This window comes from Haematobia irritans, chromosome 2 (genome assembly GCF_050003625.1).
Source record: "Haematobia irritans isolate KBUSLIRL chromosome 2, ASM5000362v1, whole genome shotgun sequence".
In the NCBI taxonomy this organism is placed as follows: Eukaryota; Metazoa; Arthropoda; class Insecta; order Diptera; family Muscidae; genus Haematobia; species Haematobia irritans.
This window is the reverse complement of record NC_134398.1, coordinates 124,010,221-124,035,878: the sequence shown is the minus strand read 5'-3', so window position 1 is coordinate 124,035,878 and position 25,658 is coordinate 124,010,221. Positions and strand designations below refer to the sequence as shown.

At 29.6% G+C, this 25,658-nt stretch overlaps 1 protein-coding gene across 1 annotated transcript in view; it reads right to left on the bottom strand.

Moving 5' to 3' along the window:
- The window catches only part of ab (BTB/POZ-zinc finger protein abrupt), a 243,373-nt gene that overhangs the window by 180,001 nt on the left and 37,714 nt on the right, over positions 1–25,658 (bottom strand). Inside the window, exon 2 of the mRNA XM_075296084.1 lies at positions 6,617–6,699. The gene's annotated coding sequence lies outside the window, so the exon portion shown is untranslated. The remainder of the gene's footprint in view (positions 1–6,616; positions 6,700–25,658) is intronic.

Below are 25,658 nucleotides of genomic sequence, written 5' to 3'. Positions count from 1 at the left end.
TCAAAATTGTATTTCTATAAAAAAATTTGTCAAAATTTTATGCTTATAGAAAATTTTGTTAAAATTTTATTTCCATAGAAAATTTTATTTCAATAGAAATTTTGTCAAAATCTTATTTCTATAGAAAATTTTGCCAAAATTTTATTTCTATAGAAAATTTTTTTCAAAATTGTATGTCTATAGAAATTTTTGTCAAAATTTTATGCCTATAGAAAATTTTGTCAAATTTTTATTTCTATATAAAATTTTGTCAAAATTTTATTTCTATAGAAAATTTTGCCAAAATTTTATTTCAATAGAAAATTTTGTCAAAATGTTATATCTACCGAAAATTTTGCCAAAATTTTATTTCTATAGAAAATTTTGTCAACATTTTATTTCTATAGAAAATGTTGTCAAAATTGTATGGCTATAGAAAATTTTGCCAAAATTTTATTTCTATAGAAAATTTTGCCAAAATTTTATTTCTATAAAAAAAATCTAAATTTTTCTGTGGAATTCTACCAACTGTGGAGCAGTGCCATGGTGTATTTTTTAACTACAACTCACGAAATTACACCCTATCATAGAAGAACAAATGAACTAAAAGAACAAAATCATTGGCGCCAAATCATGACTATCTTAACCATACTGTAGTTCACTCGTACTAGTTTTGGGAATTATACGCAAAATTTACTTCTGATTTAGTTCATATTGTACGGTAATTGGACTTAATACTTACAGTTAGTTCATAAAATGTTTGAGAAATACTTAAAAAAAAAACGAAAATTTCATTGAGCTGTGGAAAATTTTTCGAATACATAATAAAATTAAACTTCAAACATATAATTGTGTTTTTGCAATAAAAATAAGTTAAATTTAATTAGATTTTTAAACTACGATTTTTTTCGATGTACGTGTTTTTTTTTAAACCAGTTATGTCGATTATTTTTCCTAAAAACACCGTTCACTGTGGAAAATAGTTCAACAACTTTATAACAGAGAAAACCCAAAATTTGTCACTTTTTCAAGCTGTGATACGTTTGTGCCGCTAAATGTGATACTTTTTACATATTTGTGTCACCTTTTTGCCACAATGTGCCACTTTTTAATTACATTTATGTACGATAGAATAAAAATACCGTTAGTCGAATATTAAATCCACCCAAAATCTTCTATTGAATATAAACCGTGTTAGTCTTCTTTATATTAAATAATAAATTGATTGTTAGGTTTGTAAGGATCAAAATTAAAAAGTTCAATTGTCACTTTGTCTTTATAAACAAGTGTGCCACTTCTTTGAAATGAGTGGGCCACCATTTATTGTGAATGCCACTTTTTGTGTCAGTTTTCAAAAATTCGACACGGTAACGCTGAACATGACTCGGTATCATCGTACTCAGCACGCGTCAATCAAAAATGAAAAGGAGGTTTATCGCATCATTCCTACCGCACAATGGCTAACAAAATCTCTATCTGTTGGATTATTGCGACTATACCAAATAGTGAACCATCTCACTAAAGTGCTTCGCCAAAATACCGCAAAGCCACTTTTATGAAATGTGGACTGAATAGTCTAAGTGAGCCTGATACATCGGGCTGCCACCTAACCCAACCTAACCTAAGTTCAATATATCAACAAAGCTATTTATATCAGCATTTAAAAGTAAAGGTGATAGGATACCCATTGGTGGGAGGAGTGGAATATTTGCTTAACCTAGAGTGGCTAAAATTTATCTCTTGGTTAGAAGATCGCCAATCAATTGACCATACATTTGGATCATACTTTTGCAAATATGTACTCAAATTTATTATTATTGTTTCATTTAAATTTATTTAAAATTTTTTTTTCGTGTTAATCCTTTAATCCACGCAACCACAGTCCTTCTGCAGTTACTAACAACTTATGACCTATAATTAATATCTCGCTGTAACTTACAATAAAAGAACCCTTCAATTATCCTTATGCATAAAAGTATGAAACGTTGTAAGGACATTTCGGTATAACAGGGAAATATTTTTCAAGGTATGTGTATGACTCCTATGGGGATTGTGAGAGTAAGTACTCTTTATAACCTTAAAATGGGGGGGAGGAGGGCGTAGTATCAAAGTTTTATGAATTCATAATGAAATTAATCCCAATAAAGACTATGGCTATGTCCACAGAGTTGGCATGCAAATTTTTCCATATTTACGAATGCGTGTTGACTTTCGATGAATTTTTGTAATTATTTGCTATTAACGAGTAATTCATTCTTGACCTTAGCAAAAAAAGAAACTATGCCTAAAGCTGCAATGCTACAATATCTGGAATTATGGAAGGCCTTCTAACCTTCTCCAGCTGTAAGCTCCTATTAATGACCTGCAACAATGGAAATTGTTTGGACTTCATAATAACTTTAAGTGTGGCGTTTCTTTGAAGTGTGTGGGAGGTGTGCATGTAGTGGCAACTACAGCCAATGTGTAATTAGTTGCTGGTTGGTGTTGTTGTTGTTCGTGTATATATAGAGGTAATATTTGCATCATACATAGGTGGTAATTTTCGGTCATAAAACACAAGGCCATATTAACTTTTAAGCTAAGCCTCCATAATACTAAGGGGAGTATATTAATAGGTAATTACAAAGAATTGAATATGATTATACTCAGGCAAATGCCTCCATTGCCATCGAAAGGATAAAGAGAATAAGAGAGAGCTCTCTGAGTGAGAGATAAAGAGAAAATGTTCTTGTGGTTTGTTATTGAGTAAACACAATGCAGTAGATTTGTACAGTCAAACCTTTCAGATGTGAGCACCCACGGTCACCTAAATATTGTCCGCATTTGGGAGGTGTCCACACTGAAAAAACAGTGAACCCACCAGGAAGAAAATTTTGATTAATTTTAGAAAATTTTGAATAGTTTTAGAAATTTTTAACTAAACAGTATTACAAGCGCTGGCATCACGCCGATATCACAAATATAGGTAAATATTTTTCGACAAATTCAAGAAAATTTATTAGACATATATAATTTTTTTCACTTTTTAAAGAAAATTTTGCAGTTTGAAGGAAAAAATTGGAGTTCAAAATTGCAAGAATGTCTTTAGTGACATACGAAGTTCATGATGGACGCGGTTGTAGTAAAATTTACAAATTTAAAGAAATAATGAACTATTTTGTGAGAAGTACGAATTTAGTAAAACTTTTTACTTCATTTGTATATAATTTTTTCCCGTCTTTTAGTTCATTTAACTAACGTACACAAAAAATTATTAGAGTAAATGAAACTTTCTCCAAATATAATAATTTCATGAACTAAAATATAGTTAAATTGGCTTTAGTGAAATAGTGAGTTCACTTTTTTTTGAGTGCAGTTATGAGAGGTGAATTTTAGTGTGTTACACGACAGTTGTCTGCAATTAGTACACGGACGAAAAAGATTGTTCTTCGTATGTTTGAGTGTAAAAATTATATGTTTGGAAGTCAAATTTTTTACCACTGTATTTTTAAGTGCAAGCATATAATGTTCATAAACTAGCCTAACATGTTTGGGACATATATGTTAATATGTTAGAACATATTATGTTTGGGACATAAAATGTTTTTAAATATAATATGCCTAGATGCAAACATATATTAATTTAGAAATAGCCTATAAACATATACGTGTTTAGAAAGAGAGACCTAGAGAGTACGCTGCAAGTAAGATAATGGAAGTAACCAATTGGCACCTTAAAAATTTATCCACACAAAGAAAATTTCACTAAAATTTTTTTCTACAAGTGTACGCCCTAAGGTGAAACATAATATGTTTGAACAATACAAACAATATTTTGTTTGGACCAATCCTGAAAATATATATGCTTGAAGCAAAATGTGTTTGGGGTATATGTTAAAGAAGCAATTTCTTTGAGGGTGTAGGTGAGCAGTTTTCAGAGTGTCCAAGTTCGAGGGGTTTCACTATAAATATATCCAAATCCCTCCGAATGAAGTTTTAGAGAAACGAAACCCCCATCTCTTAGCAAATAAACCCGAAATGATGAAACACGATTCAATGATTGACTCTTTACATGATTTTAATTAATTAATTCAATTGATTTAATAAATTTGTGTGATTTTTGTGTTGAGAGAAGGAATATGATCACCTCAAACATACTTATGTTTGGATGGGGAACATGGAATATTTTTGCCGCAAATATTTCACAAAACACAAAATGCGAAATCAAATACACAATTAACTTGAAAATATAGGGAGCCACCGTGGTACAATGGTTATCATGCCCACCTTGCATACACAAGGTCGTGGGTTCGATTCCTGCTACGACCGAACACCAAAAAGTTTTGTGAAAAAGTGGATTATCCCACCTCAGTAATGCTGGTGACATTTCTGAGGGTTTCAAAGCTTCTCCAAGTGGTTTCACTGGAATGTGGAACGCCGTTCGGACTCGGCTATAAAAAGGAGGTCCCTTGTCATTGAGCTTAACATGGAATCGGGCAGCACTCAGTGATAAGAGAGAAGTTCACCACTGTGGTATCACAATGGACTGAATAGTCCAAGTGAGCCTGATACATCGGGCTGCCACATAACCTAACCTAACCTAACTTGAAAATAACATGGTTGCAACAAACATATTACATGTTCCCCATCCATGGATAACATTTTGCTCCTAAAACATGTTTGAGGTGACCATATTTCTTCTCTGGGCGTAATATAAAGGCTTTCACATTCAATTAAGATTTTAATTATAAACAAGTATATACGGCCGTAAGTTCGGCCAGGCCGAAGCTTATGTACCCTCCACCATGGATTGCGTAGAAACTTCTACTGAAGACTGTCATCCACAATCGAATTACTTGGGTTGCGGTAACACTTGCCGATGGCAAGGTATCTTAAAACTTCCTAACACCGTAATATATACCACATAGTCCATACGTGGTATATATATACAAAAAAGGCCGATTAAATACGTATATAATTAAGTTTAAAGTTTCTATAGAAATAAAATTTTGACAAAATAAAATTTTGACAACATTTTCTATAGAAGTAAAATTTGGAAAAAATTTTCTATAGAAATAAAATTTGGATAAAATTTTCTATAGAAATAAAATTCTGACAACATTTTCTATAGAAATAAAATTTTGACAAAATGTTCTATAGAAATAAAATTTTGACATTTTCTATAGAAATAAAATTTTGACAAAATTTTCTATAGAAATAAAATTTTGACAATATTTTCTATAAAAATAAAATTTTGGTAGATTATTTTTGGCTCGAGTGGCAACCATGATTATGAACCGATAAGGACCAATTTTTGTGTGATTGGGGATCGCCTATATATAACTATAGACCGATATGGACCAATTTTGCAATGGTTATTAGCGGCCTTATACTAACACCACGTTGCAAATTTCAACCGGATCGGATGAATTTTTCTCCTCTAAGAGGCTCCGGAGATCAAATTTGGGAATGGTTTATATGGGGGCTATATATAATTATGGACCGATATGGACCAATCCTTACGTGTTTGTTGGGAACCACATTCTAACACCACGTTCCAAATTTCAACCGGATCGGTCCTCCAAGAGGCTCCGGAGGACAAATCTGGGGATCGATTTATATGGGGGTTATATAATTATGGACCGATATGGACCAATTTTGGCAGGGTTGTTAGAGACAATATACTAACACCACGGACCAAATTTCAATCGGATCGAATGACTTTTGCTCCTCTAAGAGGCTTCGGAGGTCAAATCTGGGGATCGGTTTATATGGGGGCTATATATAATTATAGGCCGATGTGGACCAATTTTTGCATGGTCATTAGAGAACATATACTAACACCATATACCAAATTTCAGCCGAATCGGGTGAAATTTTCTTCTTTTAGAGGCTCCGCAAGCCACATCGGGTGATCGGTTTATATGGAGGCTATATATAATTATGGACCGATGTGGATGCAATTTTTGCATGGTTGTTAGAGACCATATACTAACACCATGTACCAAATTTCAGCCGGATCGGAGGAAATTTGGTTCTCTTAGAGGCTCCGCAAGCCAAATCGGGGGATCGGTTTATATGGGGGCTATATGTAATTATGGACCGATATGGACCAATTTTTGCATGGATGTTAGAGACCATATACTTACACCATGTACCAAATTTCAGCCGGATCGGATGAAATGTGCTTCTCTTAGAGCAATCGCAAGCCAAATTTGGGGGTCCGTTTATATGGGGGCTATACGTAAAAGTGGACCGATATGGCCCATTTTCAATACCATCCGACCTACATCAATAACAACTACTTGTGCCAAGTTTCAAGTCGATAGCTTGTTTCGTTCGGAAGTTAGCGTGATTTCAACAGACGGACGGACGGACATGCTCAGATCGACTCAGAATTTCACCGCGACCCAGAATATATATACTTTATGGGATCTTAGAGCAATATTTCAATGTGTTACAAACGGAATGACAAAGTTAATATACCCCCATCCTATGGTGGAGGGTATAAAAATATTGGTGATATTTTTCCGTGTAGAAAATAGCTTGGGACGGTATCTAATTAATTTTTATTTGCTTCCAAAGAAATATTTTGGAATTTATTAATTATATTAAAGTAAGTAAGTATATGTATATATTAACGATTTTTAAAACTTACAATGGAAAGTTACTCGAACAACTCCAACACAAAGCAATAATCAAGTATGAGAAAAATATTTCATAAAAATTCACGCGAAAGATCTGTAAATAGAAAGAAAAAATTATAAAATTAGATACTGTTATTAATTTAACTCAATTTTGTTTTTATTTAAATTTTTTTAATATAATAATTTTTAAACTATTTTTGTTTTAATTTCTAAAATATTTTTTTTTTATTTTTAACTACACTCAAAACACAATAGGAAGAAACATTTTGGCTACTTTTTAAAAAATAAGAATAATTTTGGAAAATTTTAGCTAAACTGTATTATAAACGCAGATTTCATAAAAATAAAATTGAAAAAAATGAAGAAAATTGATTAGACAAATTATTTTTCTGTTTTTTTCACTTGAAAATCTTCAAGTTTGAAGGAAAAAATTGGAATTAAAAATTGCAAAAATGTCTTTAGTCCCATATGAAGTTCAAGACTAGCACATTATTGGTAAAAAAAAAAAAAACTTTAAGAAATTCTCAACTATTTTGTGGGAGACATGAATTAAGTAATTTGTTATGCTTCATGCATGTATAATTTTTTTCCTCCTTTTTAATTCATTTCACTAACGTACACAAAAAATTATTAAAGTTAAGAAAACATTCTCAAAACATAATAAGGAATTAAATTAACTTTAATGCCACATAGGGTTCACATTTTTTTTTTTGAAAGTAGAAACTCAATAAATAACAATTCAGTATCCACAACAAAAATAGAAGAGTTTGCATATCAACATAATTTATCTAAAGGGAATGCAAATTTTTGCTATTTTTTGTTGTGGATACTGAATTGTTATTTATTGAGTTTCTACTTTAAAAAAAAACGTATAGAATTTTATTATAATTTTAGCTATAAAAATAATAATTAAAAAATTTAATTGGATTGTAGTAAAACTTAAATTGTGCTAGAAGTTTTAATAATTCCATAGATTTATAAAAAAAATTCAATGGTCGGACGACAAATATATCAAACCTTCATATTGATCAAATGAATAAGTTATTCATTAATTTAAATATCCACTACAACGAAACGATTCCATTCCCATTGGATAAATTATGAATTTTCGTATTGAATTTTAGTTATATACCATAAAATACTTTATAGAAACTATCAATGTTGCTCTAATCATTGTAAAATAATTTTAAACTTTCTTTATTTAAAAATGTTTAGTATTTTATACATGTCATCGCCAAATACTTCAAACACTCATATTAATCAAATAAAACCTAATTGTTTCCTTTACAAATTTCAATATCAATTACCACAAAAAAAAAAAAAAACAACAACAAAAGTTTCCATTCCCTTTAAATAAATTATGGATTCTTAAGCGCTTTTCGTATTTCCTTTGTGTTGATAAACCAGCCTGAATAATGAGGCAATCTTCAGCAATATGTCTTTGCAAAATTTCTGGTAAATTACTCTGATAGTATTTTATGGCATTTTTCTGGTTGTTCCAACAATTTTTCTCCCGTATTCTTTGGCTTTCTTAAAAAAAAAGAAGTAACAAAAAAATCATTAACATTAAAAGCAAAAATAAATCTGCTGCATCCAAACATGAAACAAGGATTGCAATACACCTCGAAGGGGAGTAATGGAAAAGCAATGATGAAGAAAAAGAGCTTCAGTGACAAAGGCATAGAGGGTGGTGGTGATGGTGGTGATGATGCTGGCGGCTATGGTGTTTTAACACCAGGAACACCACAGGATTAATACGCACACAAAAAGTGCAAGAAACTGCCAAAACAACAAAGAAACCTGTATGAGAATAAAACATTTTTCTTCCTTGGTATGTTGTTTTGGATTTTTTTTTGGGATTTGGGTTGGCGACAACGGTCCAACACTGAACACGATGAATTGTTTAAATTGTCGATGGTTGCATTCAAGTGACACCATAAACAACGGAAAACAAATGAAGTACAAACCCCAAAGACAGGGGTTTACTCGATGACTGACCATACTTGGTTGGGTAATCAAAGGCCATTAACCATTAACTTGGCCGGTACATATTACAGTATGGCTGTGATGATGCCCACAACTTTTTCTGCATCTGACAATAACAACAACAGAAACAGATACAACAACTGCAGCAGATACATTAAAGTGGTGAATCTCAATTCTGGTTAAGATGCAATATTCATGGCATGGCATGTAATAATAATCAACAGAAATACAATAAAATAAAAATTAACTTAAGTTCACTTCACTTAAACTTCAATTCAAGTTCTCAGGCAAGAATAACAATCCGTATATCGTAAACTGGTGGAAAAAAGGTGTGTCTGTTTATTCGTGACACTTAGGGTAGCCACAATGAATGAAGAATGTATTGCGAGGACTAAAGATTGTTTGTAACTTTAGACGGAGGATGATTCGTCATAATTTTAAGTTGAAACATTCAGGAAATATTTAAAATGTTTTCATAAAAAAATAGTGTTCATATATTTAAGTATAATTATTGTTTTTGTTTCTCATTTCATTTTATTAAATTTCAGAAACAATCTAAATTTATTTAATTTAATAACATAATGTTTTTTGTTGTATTTACTTAACTAAAATTTAAATTAATTTCGACTAAATTTTAATTTGTTTGAAGTAATTTAAATTGAAACAATTGATTTAAATTATACCAGATGTTATTGCCACTATAACAGGTTGGCTGATAAGTCCCCGGTCTAGCAAAGAAAAACGCATTTTTTTGTCAAAATTCGTTTTTATTATTCAACATAGTTCCCTTCAAGAGCGATACAACGATTATAACGACCTTCCAATTTGTTGATACCATTTTGGTAGTACTCCTTCAGGCCTCAGTTTCGGCTATCATCTCTTCATTGCAGCCAAATTTTTTCCCTGCCAGCATCCTTTTGAGGTCTGAGAACAAGAAAAAGTCGATGGGGCCAGATCTGAAGAATACGGTGGGTGGAGAAGCAATTCGAAGCCCAATTCATGATTTTTTGTCATCGTTCTCAATGACTTGTGGCACGGTGCGTTGTCTTGGTGGAACAACACTTTTTTCTTCTTCATATGGGGCCGTTATGCCGCGATTTCGACCTTCAAACGCTCCAATAACGCCATATAATAGTCACTGTTGATGGTTTTTCCCTTCTCAAGATAATCGATAAAAATTATTCCATGCGCATCCCAAAAAACAGAGGCCATTACTTTGCCAGCGGACCTTTGAGTCTTTCTACGCTTCGGAGACGGTTCACCGGTCGCTCTCCACTCAGCTGACTGTCGATTGGACTCAGGAGTATAGTGATGGAGCCATGTTTCATCCATTGTCACATATCGACGGAAAAACTCGGGTGTATTACGAGTTAATAGTTGCAAACACCGCTCAGAATCATCAACACGTTGTTGTTTTTGGTCAAATGTGAGCTCACGCGGCACCCATTTTGCACGGAGCTTCCGCATATCCAAATATTGATGAATGATATGACCAACACGTTCCTTTGATATCTTTAAGGCCTCTGATATCTCGTTCAACTTCATTTTACGGTCATTCAAAATCATTTTGTGGATTTTTTTTATGTTTTCGTCGGTAACCACCTCTTTCGGGCGTCCACTGCGTTCACCGTTTTCCGTGCTCATTTCACCACGCTTGAATTTTGCATACCAATCAATTATTGTTGATTTCCCTGGGGCAGAGTCCGGAAACTCATTATCAAGCCAAGTTTTTGCTTCCACTGTATTTTTCCCTTCAGAAAACAATATTTTATTAAAACACGAAATTCCTTTTTTCCATTTTTTTTTCACAATAACAAAAGTTGCTTCACAAAAGACGCTCTATGTTATCTTATCTCACAAACTAATTGACTTACAGACGTCAAATTTTGACACGAATCATTTGAAGGTTGGTACTATATAAAAATAATATGCATTTAATACTAGCGACGCCATCTATGTGTCAGAACGGAGCCTTATCAGCCAACCTGTTAATAAACGAAATAAATGAAAAATAACAATATAATAAATTAAAACATACAATTTACCTTTTATTATTTACTATTTTTTTGATGGCCTGATATAATAAATGCAGGTTGGGTTTACTTCAAATGTAAAATAAGTTATTTATTTAATTATATGTATATTAACATAAATAAATCTATCTATTTAATCCAATAAATTAAAAAATATGACATTCGGCATCCCTAAAGGTAACTACAATCAAGTCAATGATACTTATAGCTCCCCGAAGAGATGTGTTAAGAAATTACCAAAAAAAAAAAACAAAAACAACAATGAATCGAGACAGAATAAAAGCTTCCAAATACAATGTACATAAGTAAATGCAGGTATGTATAACCTGCGTAAGTGCTAAAGGACTTATAAATAAAAATTAACCATAACAGCAACAACAACAACATCAACAAGAGCAAATAATGAATGACAAGAACAAAAAACCTCATTGATATTACTACTGGACAATGGGCCACAATACAGATGAACGTATGAGTATTCATATAGAGGAGCGAGAGAGAGAGAGAGGTGAGTACTAGTTTAATAGCGAGGGAGGTCGGTTGGATGGGTAATGAACTGTAAAAATAAAGAACTTTATCATGAACTTGGTCGTAGTCATCATCGTCATATGAATGTTGAGTGTTGTGCCTTGCATGGTTACTTTGGTTGTTTGGCGGAGAAGGTAATTCCATGTGGTTATGGCGATATTCTCAAGTTATAGCATGCTTTGCTGTTGTTGTTGTAATTAATGACAAACAATTACACAGAAAATCAACTGCCACAACAACAAGCACTGACTTCATAAATTTCCGAAAAGATAGGAAATAAAGTTACAATTTAAAATAATAAAAAAATTAATGACTGTTTCAGCATCATAGTTCATCTACCTATTGGCAGCGGGAATCAAGGACAATGCGACAAGGGTGTTAAGTATCGAAGTTGTTTTACTACATATATAACAGAAGAAACTAGAAGTATAATATTGTATACACGTACATTTTAAGGACAGGACAATCAAAGAAAGTGATATTCTTTTCCTATTAAAAAACAAGTATATACAGCAGTAAGTTCGGCCGGGCAGAATCTTAAATACCCACCACCATGAATCAAATATAATAGTTTACTTTGAAAACTCTTCGTCGTAGCGGATTTCTTGATAATATATAGAATTTTAGCGGGTTTTTCTCCCAAGCAAATCAGTTCCACCAGATTCTACCTATGAAGACTAGAACATATTCTGGATTTATGAGAACCAATTTTGTTTGACTTTTAAAGAAATCATAAACATATCGTGTATATGATTAAATAACGCCTTGATTTGAAAACTTTAATTTGTAAATTTTTCCCGCCATTATTTAAATGAATACGATGAGTAAAATTTGGAAATTTTACTTTCAGTTTCAATCAATTTTTACGATCAGTGAGCCTGTTATACCCTGAAAGAAGTGATTTCTTTACTGAGGAACGAAATTTTAGACAACAAAGTTTTCTTTTGACACAAATTTTAGAGAAAATCGTTGAATCGCTTATCAAAAATTCGGATTAGTTTACTCTAAACGAAAATACTTTATACGAAAGGGAAATTTCGTTTGACTAAAATTTCATTCCGGAGGAAAATATTTTTTTCTTTGGGTGTACCCTCAAAAAGTTAAATCGATCTATATCGATGCCTTATCAAACGGACCGGTAAAAATAAAGATTTTTGAGGGTCTAAAATTCCAGTATATTTACATTTTTGTGCAAATCGGATAAAAACAAGGAGTTAAATCTGGAGATCGTTCTATGTGGAGGCTATATTAAAACATGGGTCAACACACACCATATTCTGCTGACCTATTTGTGGTCAGCCGTATTCCAGAAGTCCTAGAAATAAATTCGGGAGTTAGGTCTATATGGAGGCTATACCAAACATGGACCAATACCCACCACCTCTTAATGTTCCTCAAATACCTCTAGAATTCCACTTCCAGACGAATTGGGTGAAAAGTACGAATTCTAGAAGCCCAAGAAGTAAAATCGGGAGATCAGTCTATATAGGGGCTATACTAAAACATGGACCGATACGGACCATTTTCGACACACCTGTTTATGGTCCTAAAATATCTCTAGATTTTTAATTTCCGGCAAATTAGATAAAAATTACAGTTTTTATAAGCCCAAGACCCCAAATCAGGAAGTCGGTTTATATGGGGACTATATCAAAACTTGGACCGATATAGCCCATCTTCGAACTTGACCTGCCTGCAAACAAAAAACGAATCTGTGCCAAATTTCAGGACGATAGCGTCATTATTGAAGGCTGTAGTGTGACTACAACAGACAGACGGACATGCTTATATCGTCTTAGAATTTCTCCCTGATCAAGAATACATATATCTGACTATATAAAGTCAGAAATCGATATTTCGATGTGTTACACACGGAATGACAAACTTATTATAACCCCAACACCATTCTATGGTGATGGGTATGATTAAGCATTGCGAAGTAGAAACAAATTAATTGTATGTTAAATTATATTATATTAAATTAAATTAAATTAAATTAAATTAAATTAAATTAAATTAAATTAAATTAAATTAAATTAAATTAAATTAAATTAAATTAAATTAAATTAAATTAAATTAAATTAAATTAAATTAAATTAAATTAAATTAAATTAAATTAAATTAAATTAAATTAAATTAAATTAAATTAAATTAAATTAAATTAAATTAAATTAAATAAATTAAATTAAATTAAATTAAATTAAATTAAATTAAATTAAATTAAATTAAATTAAATTAAATTAAATTAAATTAAATTAAATTAAATTAAATTAAATTAAATTAAATTAAATTAAATTAAATTAAATTAAATTAAATTAAATTAAATTAAATTAAATTAAATTAAATTAAATTAAATTAAATTAAATTAAATTAAATTAAATTAAATTAAATTAAATTAAATTAAATTAAATTAAATTAAATTAAATTAAATTAAATTAAATTAAATTAAATTAAATTAAATTAAATTAAATTAAATTAAATTAAATTAAATTAAATTAAATTAAATTAAATTAAATTAAATTAAATTAAATTAAATTAAATTAAATTAAATTAAATTAAATTAAATTAAATTAAATTAAATTAAATTAAATTAAATTAAATTAAATTAAATTAAATTAAATTAAATTAAATTAAATTAAATTAAATTAAATTAAATTAAATTAAATTAAATTAAATTAAATTAAATTAAATTAAATTAAATTAAATTAAATTAAATTAAATTAAATTAAATTAAATTAAATTAAATTAAATTAAATTAAATTAAATTAAATTAAATTAAATTAAATTAAATTAAATTAAATTAAATTAAATTAAATTAAATTAAATTAAATTAAATTAAATTAAATTAAATTAAATTAAATTAAATTAAATTAAATTAAATTAAATTAAATTAAATTAAATTAAATTAAATTAAATTAAATTAAATTAAATTAAATTAAATTAAATTAAATTAAATTAAATTAAATTAAATTAAATTAAATTAAATTAAATTAAATTAAATTAAATTAAATTAAATTAAATTAAATTAAATTAAATTAAATTAAATTAAATTAAATTAAATTAAATTAAATTAAATTAAATTAAATTAAATTAAATTAAATTAAATTAAATTAAATTAAATTAAATTAAATTAAATTAAATTAAATTAAATTAAATTAAATTAAATTAAATTAAATTAAATTAAATTAAATTAAATTAAATTAAATTAAATTAAATTAAATTAAATTAAATTAAATTAAATTAAATTAAATTAAATTAAATTAAATTAAATTAAATTAAATTAAATTAAATTAAATTAAATTAAATTAAATTAAATTAAATTAAATTAAATTAAATTAAATTAAATTAAATTAAATTAAATTAAATTAAATTAAATTAAATTAAATTAAATTAAATTAAATTAAATTAAATTAAATTAAATTAAATTAAATTAAATTAAATTAAATTAAATTAAATTAAATTAAATTAAATTAAATTAAATTAAATTAAATTAAATTAAATTAAATTAAATTAAATTAAATTAAATTAAATTAAATTAAATTAAATTAAATTAAATTAAATTAAATTAAATTAAATTAAATTAAATTAAATTAAATTAAATTAAATTAAATTAAATTAAATTAAATTAAATTAAATTAAATTAAATTAAATTAAATTAAATTAAATTAAATTAAATTAAATTAAATTAAATTAAATTAAATTAAATTAAATTAAATTAAATTAAATTAAATTAAATTAAATTAAATTAAATTAAATTAAATTAAATTAAATTAAATTAAATTAAATTAAATTAAATTAAATTAAATTAAATTAAATTAAATTAAATTAAATTAAATTAAATTAAATTAAATTAAATTAAATTAAATTAAATTAAATTAAATTAAATTAAATTAAATTAAATTAAATTAAATTAAATTAAATTAAGTTAAGTTAAATTAAATTAAATTAAATTAAATTAAATTAAATTAAATTAAATTAAATTAAATTAAATTAAATTAAATTAAATTAAATTAAATTAAATTAAATTAAATTAAATTAAATTAAATTAAATCAAATCAAATTAAATTAAATTAAATCAAATTAAATTAAAAATTAAAAAATTAAAAAATTAAAACGTAAATATTAACAACAAAAATTAAAAATTTAAATTTAAAAATATAAATTTAAAATTTAAAATATAAAATTTAAAATAAAAAATTTAAAAATAAAAATAAAACTAGGGACTAAAAAATTAAAACCTAAAAATTAAAACAACAAACTAAAGATTAAAAATTAAATATTAAAACATAAAAATGAAAAATTAAAAGTTGAAAATTAAAATTAAAATATATCAACAATTATATTTGACACTATCTGCAATGCCAAACCATTTTGTAGTTAGAGAGCATTTAATTAATAAACCAAATCCGTATTACACAGCGTATTGCCAATCACCTTGAACGCCTCTACCTCCCCTCACATTTATCCACCCTACGTCTTAAACGTGTGTGCTCGTTAAATTAAACAACTAATAATAAAAAGGGTATGTATTTTTGGACCAAAGAATATTTGCCCTCACATTCAGTCGTGTAATAACAACAAGAGAAATAACAATTACACACATGATCTACCACCATAGCCACTTCCCCCCTCACCCACCCCGACTGCCACTCAGTTAGTCAGCATGCCTTGAATAAGGTAAGAAATCATGAAAAACCTCTTATTCTTAAGCAGAAAAGCACGGCCAAAAGGAGAAGAATAATTTGAGGAAAAATGCTAAGAAATCAATAATACGAGAAGAATAATAAAGAAAATGTTAAAACCTGAAATTTGATTGTCATTTATAAGGCCACAAAGTGGGCACACAAATACATATGCGTATACAGTATAAATTGCAAAAGGTGAAGGAAATGTAAAGGATGTATGAGCGTATATTTTATATGAATCACGTAAAATGTCTGGATTAGGGATGACATTGGGAGAATAGTTTAACTAAGGACAGAAGGGCAGTACTCATAGATAAGAGAAAGGTTCATCACCATTGGTATCGCAATGGACTGAATAGTCTAAGCGTGGACACAAAAATATCGGGCTACCACTATGTCTGACCTAATCGATCCTATAGGATTAGATAGGAGATGTAGCTTTATTGGTAATTGGCATCCGAGCCTGAATATTGTAGTTTTGTATTTTAAAAGTCCTAGTACAGATATTTTTCTTCTCAATAATGTGATAACAGGAGACTTAAAACCTATAATAAAAGGTTAGGTATAAATTCTACTCTAATAGAAAAATAATAATTTTGGCGCCCAAGCAACAATTAAAAAAAATATATATAGGTGAAGAAGTATCATATTTGTGTATTTCGTAGTATTTTTAACTACACAATAATATTACCAAAATATTTCCAATTAAAAAGTTGATTGAAGTTGAAAACTTTTTCAATTAAAAAATTAATTGTTACTATTAACTTCTTAATCAAGTCAATTAAGTCAATGATTGAATTTTTTTAAATTTTAAATTAAAAAATTAATTGATACAATTAACTTTTTAATCAAACTCGGAAGAGTAAGTCAGTTAAAAAAATTACGGATATATATATTTTTTTGAAACAATTAATTTTTGAATCAAACTAAAAATGATTAAAAAAACTTAGAAAGTGATTGGAAAATAATATAGTGATTAATTTTTTTTAATTAAAAAATTAATTGAAATTTGCTAATGAAATCAAATAATTTTTTAATCAAGTATTTTTGTGATGCCCAATTAAAACTGTGATTGATACTATCATTTTCGTGATTGAATACATTGCAATTAAAAAATTAATTGGATCAATTAATTCTGTAATTGAATCAGAAAATTTTTTGTGTGTGTAGATTTAGCATTAATTTCACTTAGATCACATTGTCGACATCCCTAATAATTTAGCATAAACCGCCCCCTCTCCACAGTAAACTATACAATCTTACCGAAAACATATGCGGATGATCTGAAATAATGTATTGAATGTCATCGGTTTGGATATGGGTGGTGGCTCATGAGAGGAAGTACGATAAAGATACTCAATGTAGTAAGAAGAAATAAATGTGCACGCTCAAGAATATGGATGGTTCGGATGAACCGTAGGATAGCTGGAAGGACGGACGGACAGACGAACGGTCGGTCGAACGAACAAATGTATGGGGGGGACTGTATAGAATGGTTAAGTTAAATTTACGCGAAATTCCAGCTGACGCGCTTTAATTAATTACGGTCATGTATGCGTTAAGAAACAAAACCAAATACACACAAACATTTAATACCACACAAATTGAGTGTGGTAAATACACTCAAAGAAATATCGGTTATTCAATGACTGTCTTGTTTGTTACTCATCTATTGGAGGGTCATGATTGCAAAATTTACAAGTCATTCGGTCAGAATTTTGAAAGTCGACGATGAATTCGTTCGTTCGTTCGTGTGTGTCTATGAGTTTGTATGAGGGAGTTTTATCATGTCTTGGGTGGAATTAAATGCCCACTTAATGATCATCGTAAAGGATGTTTAAATAGCTTGGTTTGCTTGTGCGTGTATGTTCATCTGCCCAAATGTCCAGTGTATTTGTCTATATGTCCATCAGTTTAGTTGTATGACCATCTCATACAAATCTCAGTTGTTTACTTTAAAGGTGGGCAAATTGTTTTGCTGTTTATTATATAGAAGCAATGGAGATTTCAAAGAGGCCTTATCAAATCAGGCCTCACATGTTTCTTTTTGGAAAGGCTCAATGTACTCTTAGTGGTTGGATGTAAAGCATTCGATTTTAAATCGGACCCTTCATAGTGCCAAATTCCTGTGTAATTTTTGCGGAAATACAGTATGAGATGGGAACAAACATGGATGTATTTCAATAAAATATATATGGGCGCCCGTGCACAGACTTTTCATAGTTTTGAGAAAAATTAAAAGGGAAAGTTTAGTAAATTATATAAAAAAATAAAACGATGTTAATATAAATTAAATAAACTTAAATCATATGGGATTATTAAAGGATTATTAAATTTATATTATTACAGTTAAATTAAAGTATATTAAACTAAACAGGAAAATTAAAAAATCTTTTATTAAATTAAAATAATAAATCGGATTAAATTAAACCGAAGTTATTTAAATTTAAAAAATATATATTATTTACGTAAACAAATTGAAATACATTAAATATATATACTAAATATAATATAATATAAATAATATAAAATATTTTTTCATGTAATTTATAGTAAACTAACATAATTAACAAAACTTTAATTCAATTGAATTGTATTAAATAGATAGATAAAATAAATTAATATAAACTAAATGACATACATTAAAAATTTAATAATTGATTAAAATAATCAATAACAAGTATATACAGCAGTAAGTTCGGCCGGGCCGAATCTTAAACACCTAGGGTTTCCTTTGAAATTTCAGAGGGTTTGAGGACAGATCAAGCAGAGCAGTTCAACCAGTACTTCACGAAGATAAATTTAAAGATTTTACCTATGAAGACTATATCAGATTCTGGATTTATAAGAACCATTTTTGTTTGAGTTTTAGAGGAATCATTATTAACATCTCTTGTAAGTGTGCAAGAAAATTATAAAATAACGCCTTGATTTGAAATCTTAAATCTGAAGATTTTCACCCGAGAAGTAAAATCTGGAAATTTTACATTGAGTTTCAAGAAATGTTCATGATCAGTGCGCCTTCTATACTCTCAAAAAGTGAAATCGGTCTATATGGAGGCATTACCAAATGGACCGATAAAAACTTAATGCGATACCTTAAATACCAGAATATTTACAATAAAAACTACAGTTTCTAGAAACCTAAGCAGTTAAATCGGGAAATCGTTCTTATGGGGGCTATACTAAAATACGGACCGATACTCACCGTTTTCGGCACACCTCTTTATGGCCCGAAAATACCCCTAGATTTTCAATTTCAGGTAAATTGGATAACAACTTCGGATTCTAGAAGCCCAAGAAGTAAAATCGGGAAATCGGTCAATATGGGGGCTATACCGAAACATAGACCGATACTCATCATTTTTGACACACCTCTTTATGGTCCTAAAATACCTCTAGATTTCCAATTTCAGGCAAATTGGATAAAAACTACGGTTTCTATAAGCCCAAGAAGTAAAATCGGGAGATCGGTCTATGTGGGGGCTATACCAAAACATGGACCGACACTCACCATTTTTGGCACACCTCTTTATGGTCATAAAATACCTCTAGATTTAAAATTTCATGCAAATTGGATAAAAACTACGATTTCTATAAGCCCAAGACCCCAAATCGGGAGGTCGGTTTATATGGGGACTATATCAAAACCTTGACCGATATAGCCCATCTTCGAACTTGACCTGCCTGCAGACAAAAGACGAGTTTGTGCAAAATTTCAGCACGATTTCTTCATTATTGAAGACTGTAGCGTGATTACTACAGACAGACAGACAGACGGACATGGTCATATCGTCTTAGAATTTCTCCCTGATCAAGAATATATATACTTTATAAAGTGGGAAATCAATATTTCGATGTGTTACAAACGGAATGACAAACTTATTATACCCATTCTATCATATGGTGGTGGGTATACAAATTAATTGAAATATTTAATATAACACAACTACTTTATTGAATCGCATTGAATTAATTAACATACATTAAATTAAATAATTTAGATAAAACTAATTTAATGGTTTAATTTAACTATTTTAAACATTAAATTAAAAAAAAATAAAATAATAAGTCATATAAGATATAGATAATTAAATTTATTTTATTGCAATTAAATTCATCAAATCAATCCAATTAAATGATTTTGTTTCAACAAAATTAAATGTATTGAAATAAAATAATTAAATATATCTGTTTAAAGACAAATTAAATTGTATTTATTACAAAAAAAATAAATTGATATAAATTAAAATACAAAACAGATTGAAAAGAATTTATTTAAAATTAAAATTTATCGAAAATAAAATTAAACATGCAAACATTTATCAAACTTCGAAATTTCTTAATTGCAAAAATAAGGCCCTTTACTACGTCTCCTCACTTTTCCTACTGCATTTTTGTTCCTAAGACAGTTTTTTTTGTATTTGTTATTATTATTGTAGTTGTTTTTTTCCCGTTGGTTGGTTACTTTGTAACGTTTGTTGTTATTACTGATGATGCAGAATATTTCCTTTCTCGTTTTGCTGTTGTAATTGAACGTGATTCACCATTATTTTTTGCCATTGCGGGTTTATGGGTAGTGTAGATGGATGGATGTGGCTTCAAATCCGGAGTGTTGGTCTTCTCTCCACTTCTTGGTACATTAAGGTTAAGTATGTGTCCTTCTTATTTTTGTTGTTTCTGTATCTGTATTTGTTTGTATTTGTAGTTTTAAGTATATTCATTTGTTTCAATTTATCCCGGGTGTGTGATTTCTGTTGTTTCATTGGCATTCGCTTTACAGATTTGATGCATTCACAATTGTTGTGCTGTTGTTCTTTTTGTTTTTTTTTCTCTCTTAATTACACTTCTTGGAATTTTCTTATCCCTGACAGTTAAGTAATTTCATCTTTTGTTAGTTAACAAAAGAGTTACCAAAATGAGTATGACTCGTTATTGCGGGATGATAAGTTTGCTAAATTACAAAATGCAAACAAAAAACGTTCTACAAAAAACGTTCTTAGGTATGATTACAGGATTTTTTTTTATGAAAAGACATACATGTATGGGGGGAATTTATTTAAGTCGGCTGCAGGCTGCTGACTAAACTACAATAATACAAACTCAATATCGTTGATGAACTACATCTTGCATATTAAGTGATAATGATCAATACATTTTGAAATACTGAACAGCCTTTACCGGAGAAAAAAACTAACAATGAACTTATAATTTTGGCATCGTGACAATATTGCGAAATTTGTGTACTAATAAAGTTAAAGTGTAGTTAAAAAAACAATGAACATATTATTTTTGGATTGGGAAGTGGTGCAACATTTCACTCAACAAAAAGTTTACTTGGATTCGAAGATTTTGACTTTCCTTCAAGGATTTTGGTATTGATTCCGAGCCAAAGATGCGTGTTCTTTAAAATAAGGAAAATTTTTTGCGGCCTATTTGGCTTTAAATCTAGGATCTAAAAAATTAAAATTGGGATTCAGATCTCATTTATCGAATTTTCATTCTATTTTTCTGATATATTAATAAAGCTATTCACGTACAAACAAGTGCCACTTTAAAAATCCAAATTATAACGAATACTTCGAAGTAACAAATATTTTCTTAGTTCCAAAACAAGTAAGGAAAGTCTAAAGTCGGGCGGGGCCGACTATATTATACCCTGCACCACTACATAGATCAAAATTTTCGATACCATATCACATCCGTCAAATGTGTTGGGGGCTATATATAACGGTTTGTTCCAAATACATACATTTAAATATCACTCGATCTGGACAGAATTTGATAGACTTCTACAAAATCTATAGACTCAAAATTTAAGTCGGCAAATGCACTAGGGTGGAACACAATGTTAGTAAAAAACAAGTAAGAAAAGTCTAAAGCCGAGCGGGGCCGACTATATTATACCTTGCACCACTTTCGATACCATATCACATACGTGTTGGGGGTTATATATAAAGGTTTGTCCCAAATACATACATTTAAATATCACTCGATCTGGCCAGAATTTGATAGACTTCTACAAAATCTATAAACTCAAAATTTAAGTCGGCTAATGCACTAGGGTGGAGCACACTGTTAGTAAAAACAAGGAAAATGTTGGTATTTTGACCATTTTTTTCGAAATCAGAAAAACACACACATATATATGTATATATATATATGTATATATATATATATATATATATATATATATATATATATATATATATATATATATATATATATATATATATATATATATATATATATATATATATATATATATATATATATATATATATATATATATATATATATATATATATATATTTAAATATATATATATATATATACATTTAAATATATATATATATATATATATACATTTAAATATATATATATATATATATATATATATATATATATATATATATATATATATATATATATATATATATATATATATATATATATATATATATATATATATATATATATATATATATATATATATATATATATATATATATATATATATATATATATATATATATATATATATATATATATATATATATATATATATATATATATATATATATATATATATACATATATATATATATATATATATATATATATAAAGGGTGATTCTTTTGAGGTTAGGATTTTCATGCATTAGTATTTGACAGATCACGTGGGATTTCAGACATGGTGTCAAAGAGAAAGATGCTCAGTATGCTTTGACATTTCATCATGAATAGACTTACTAACGAGCCACAACGTCGAATTTTCAGTGAATGGGCCCTAGAAAAGTTGGCAGAAAATCCGCTTTTTCATCGACAAATTTTGTTCAGCGATGAGGCTCATTTCTGGTTGAATGGCTACGTAAATAAGCAAAATTGCCGCATTTGGAGTGAAGAGCAACCAGAAGCCGTTCAAGAACTGCCCATGCATCCCGAAAAATGCACTGTTTGGTGTGGTTTGTACGCTGGTGGAATCATTGGACCGTATTTTTTCAAAGATGCTGTTGGACGCAACGTTACGGTGAATGGCGATCGCTATCGTTCGATGCTAACAAACTTTTTGTTGCCAAAAATGGAAGAACTGAACTTGGTTGACATGTGGTTTCAACAAGATGGCGCTACATGCCACACAGCTCGCGATTCTATGGCCATTTTGAGGGAAAACTTCGGAGAACAATTCATCTCAAGAAATGGACCGGTAAGTTGGCCACCAAGATCATGCGATTTGACGCCTTTAGACAATTTTTTGTGGGGCTACGTCAAGTCTAAAGTCTACAGAAATAAGCCAGCAACTATTCCAGCTTTGGAAGACAACATTTCCGAAGAAATTCGGGCTATTCCGGCCGAAATGCTCGAAAAAGTTGCCCAAAATTGGACTTTCCGAATGGACCACCTAAGACGCAGCCGCGGTCAACATTTAAATGAAATTATCTTCAAAAAGTAAATGTCATGGACCAATCTAACGTTTCAAATAAAGAACCGATGAGATTTTGCAAATTTTATGCGTTTTTTTAAAAAAAAAGTTATCAAGCTCTTAACAAATCACCCTTTACAAAAAACTCTGGCTTTTAGGACCACATTAGTCCATATCGGGCGAAATATATATGGGAGCTATATCTAAATCTGAACCGATTTCAATCAAATTTTGCACGCTTGACTATACTACTAATTGTACTCTTAGTGCAAAATTTCAACCAAATTCGGCCAAATATCTGGCTTCTGGGGCCATATAGGTCCATATCGGGCGAAAGATATATATGGAATCTATATCTAAATCTGAACCGATTTCAATCAAAGTTTGCACACTTGACTATACGACTAAGTGTTATGTTTGTACAAAATTTCAAGCAAATCGGTATAAAACTCTGGCTGCTGGGTCCATATTAGTGCATATCGGGCGAAAGATATATATGGGAGCTATATCTAAATCTGAACCGATTTCTTCTAAAATCAATAGGCTTCTATTCTGACCCAAATTAGGAACATGTGCCAAATTTGAAGGCGATTGGACTTAAATTGCGACCTAGACTTTGATCACAAAAATGTGTTCACAGACAGACGGACGGACGGACAGACGGACATGGTTATATCGACTTAGGGACCCACCCTGAGCATTATTGCCAAAGACAGCATGTGTCTATCTCGTCTCTTTCTGGGTGTTACAAACATATGCACTAATTTATAATACCCTGTTCCACAGGGTATAAAAATCAAAAACAATTATTTTTTAGTTCTTTTTAATGTGCAATTTTTGCTCAAGCAACTAAAACCAATTTTTGCAATTTTTGCTCAAGCAAATAAAACCAATATATTTTTATACCCTCCACCATAGGATGGGGGGTATATTAACTTTGTCATTCCGTTTGTAACACATCGAAATATTGCTCTAAGACCCCATAAAGTATATATATTCTGGGTCGTGGTGAAATTCTGAGTCGATCTGAGCATGTCCGTCCGTCCGTCCGTCTGTTGAAATCACGCTAACTTCCGAACGAAACAAGCTATCGACTTGAAACTTGGCACAAGTAGTTGTTATTGATGTAGGTCGGATGGTATTGCAAATGGGCCATATCGGTCCACTTTTACGTATAGCCCCCATATAAACGTACCCCCAAATTTGGCTTGCAAGGCCTCTAAGAGAAGCAAATTTCATCCGATCCGGCTGAAATTTGGTACATGGTGTTAGTATATGGTCTCTAATAACCATGCAAAAATTGGTCCACATAGGTACATACTTATATATAGCCCCCATATAAACCGATCCCCCGATTTGGCTTGCGAGGCTTCTAAGAGAAGCAAATTTCATCCGATCCGGCTGAAATTTGGTACATGGTGTTAGTATATGGTCTCTAACAACCATGCAAAAATTGGTCCACATCGGTCCATAATTATATATAGCCCCCATATAAACCGATCCCCCGATTTGGCTTGCGAGGCCTCTAAGAGAAGCAAATTTCATCCGATCCGGCTGAAATTTGGTACATGGTGTTAGTATATGGTCTCTAATAACCATGCAAAAATTGGTCCACATAGGTAAATACTTATATATAGCCCCCATATAAACCGATCCCCCGATTTGGCTTGCGAGGCTTCTAAGAGAAGCAAATTTCATCCGATCCGGCTGAAATTTGGTACATGGTGTTAGTATATGGTCTCTAACAACCATGCAAAAATTAGTCCACATCGGTCCATAATTATATATAGCCCCCGTAAAAACCGATCCCCCGATTTGGCTTGCGAGGCCTCTAAGAGAAGCAAATTTCATCCGATCCGGCTGAAATTTGGTACATGGTGTTAGTATATGGTCTCTAACAACCATGCAAAAATTGGTCCACATCGGTCCATAATTATATATAGACCCCATATAAACCGATCACCAGATTTGACGTCCGGAGCCTCTGGAAGACCAAAATTCATCTGATTCAGTTGAAATTTGGTACGTGGTGTTAATATATGGCCTTAAACTCCCATGCAAGAATTGGTCGAAATCGGTCCATAATTATATATAACCCCCATATAAACCGATCCCCAGATTTGAACTCCAGAGCCCCTTGGAAGAGCAAAATTCTTCCCATTCGGTTGAAATTTGGTACGTGCTGTTAGTATATGGTATCCAACAACCATGCAGGAATTGGTTCCTATCACCCCATAATTATATATAGCTCCCATATAAACCGTGTAAAAAGTCCATATCGATTCGTAATTATTTGTAGACATAACTATACATAACTTTTTTGTCTAATATATACCACGTATGGACTAAATAACTCACAATTTAGAAAACGATGTTAAGAAGTTTTAAGATACCACAAC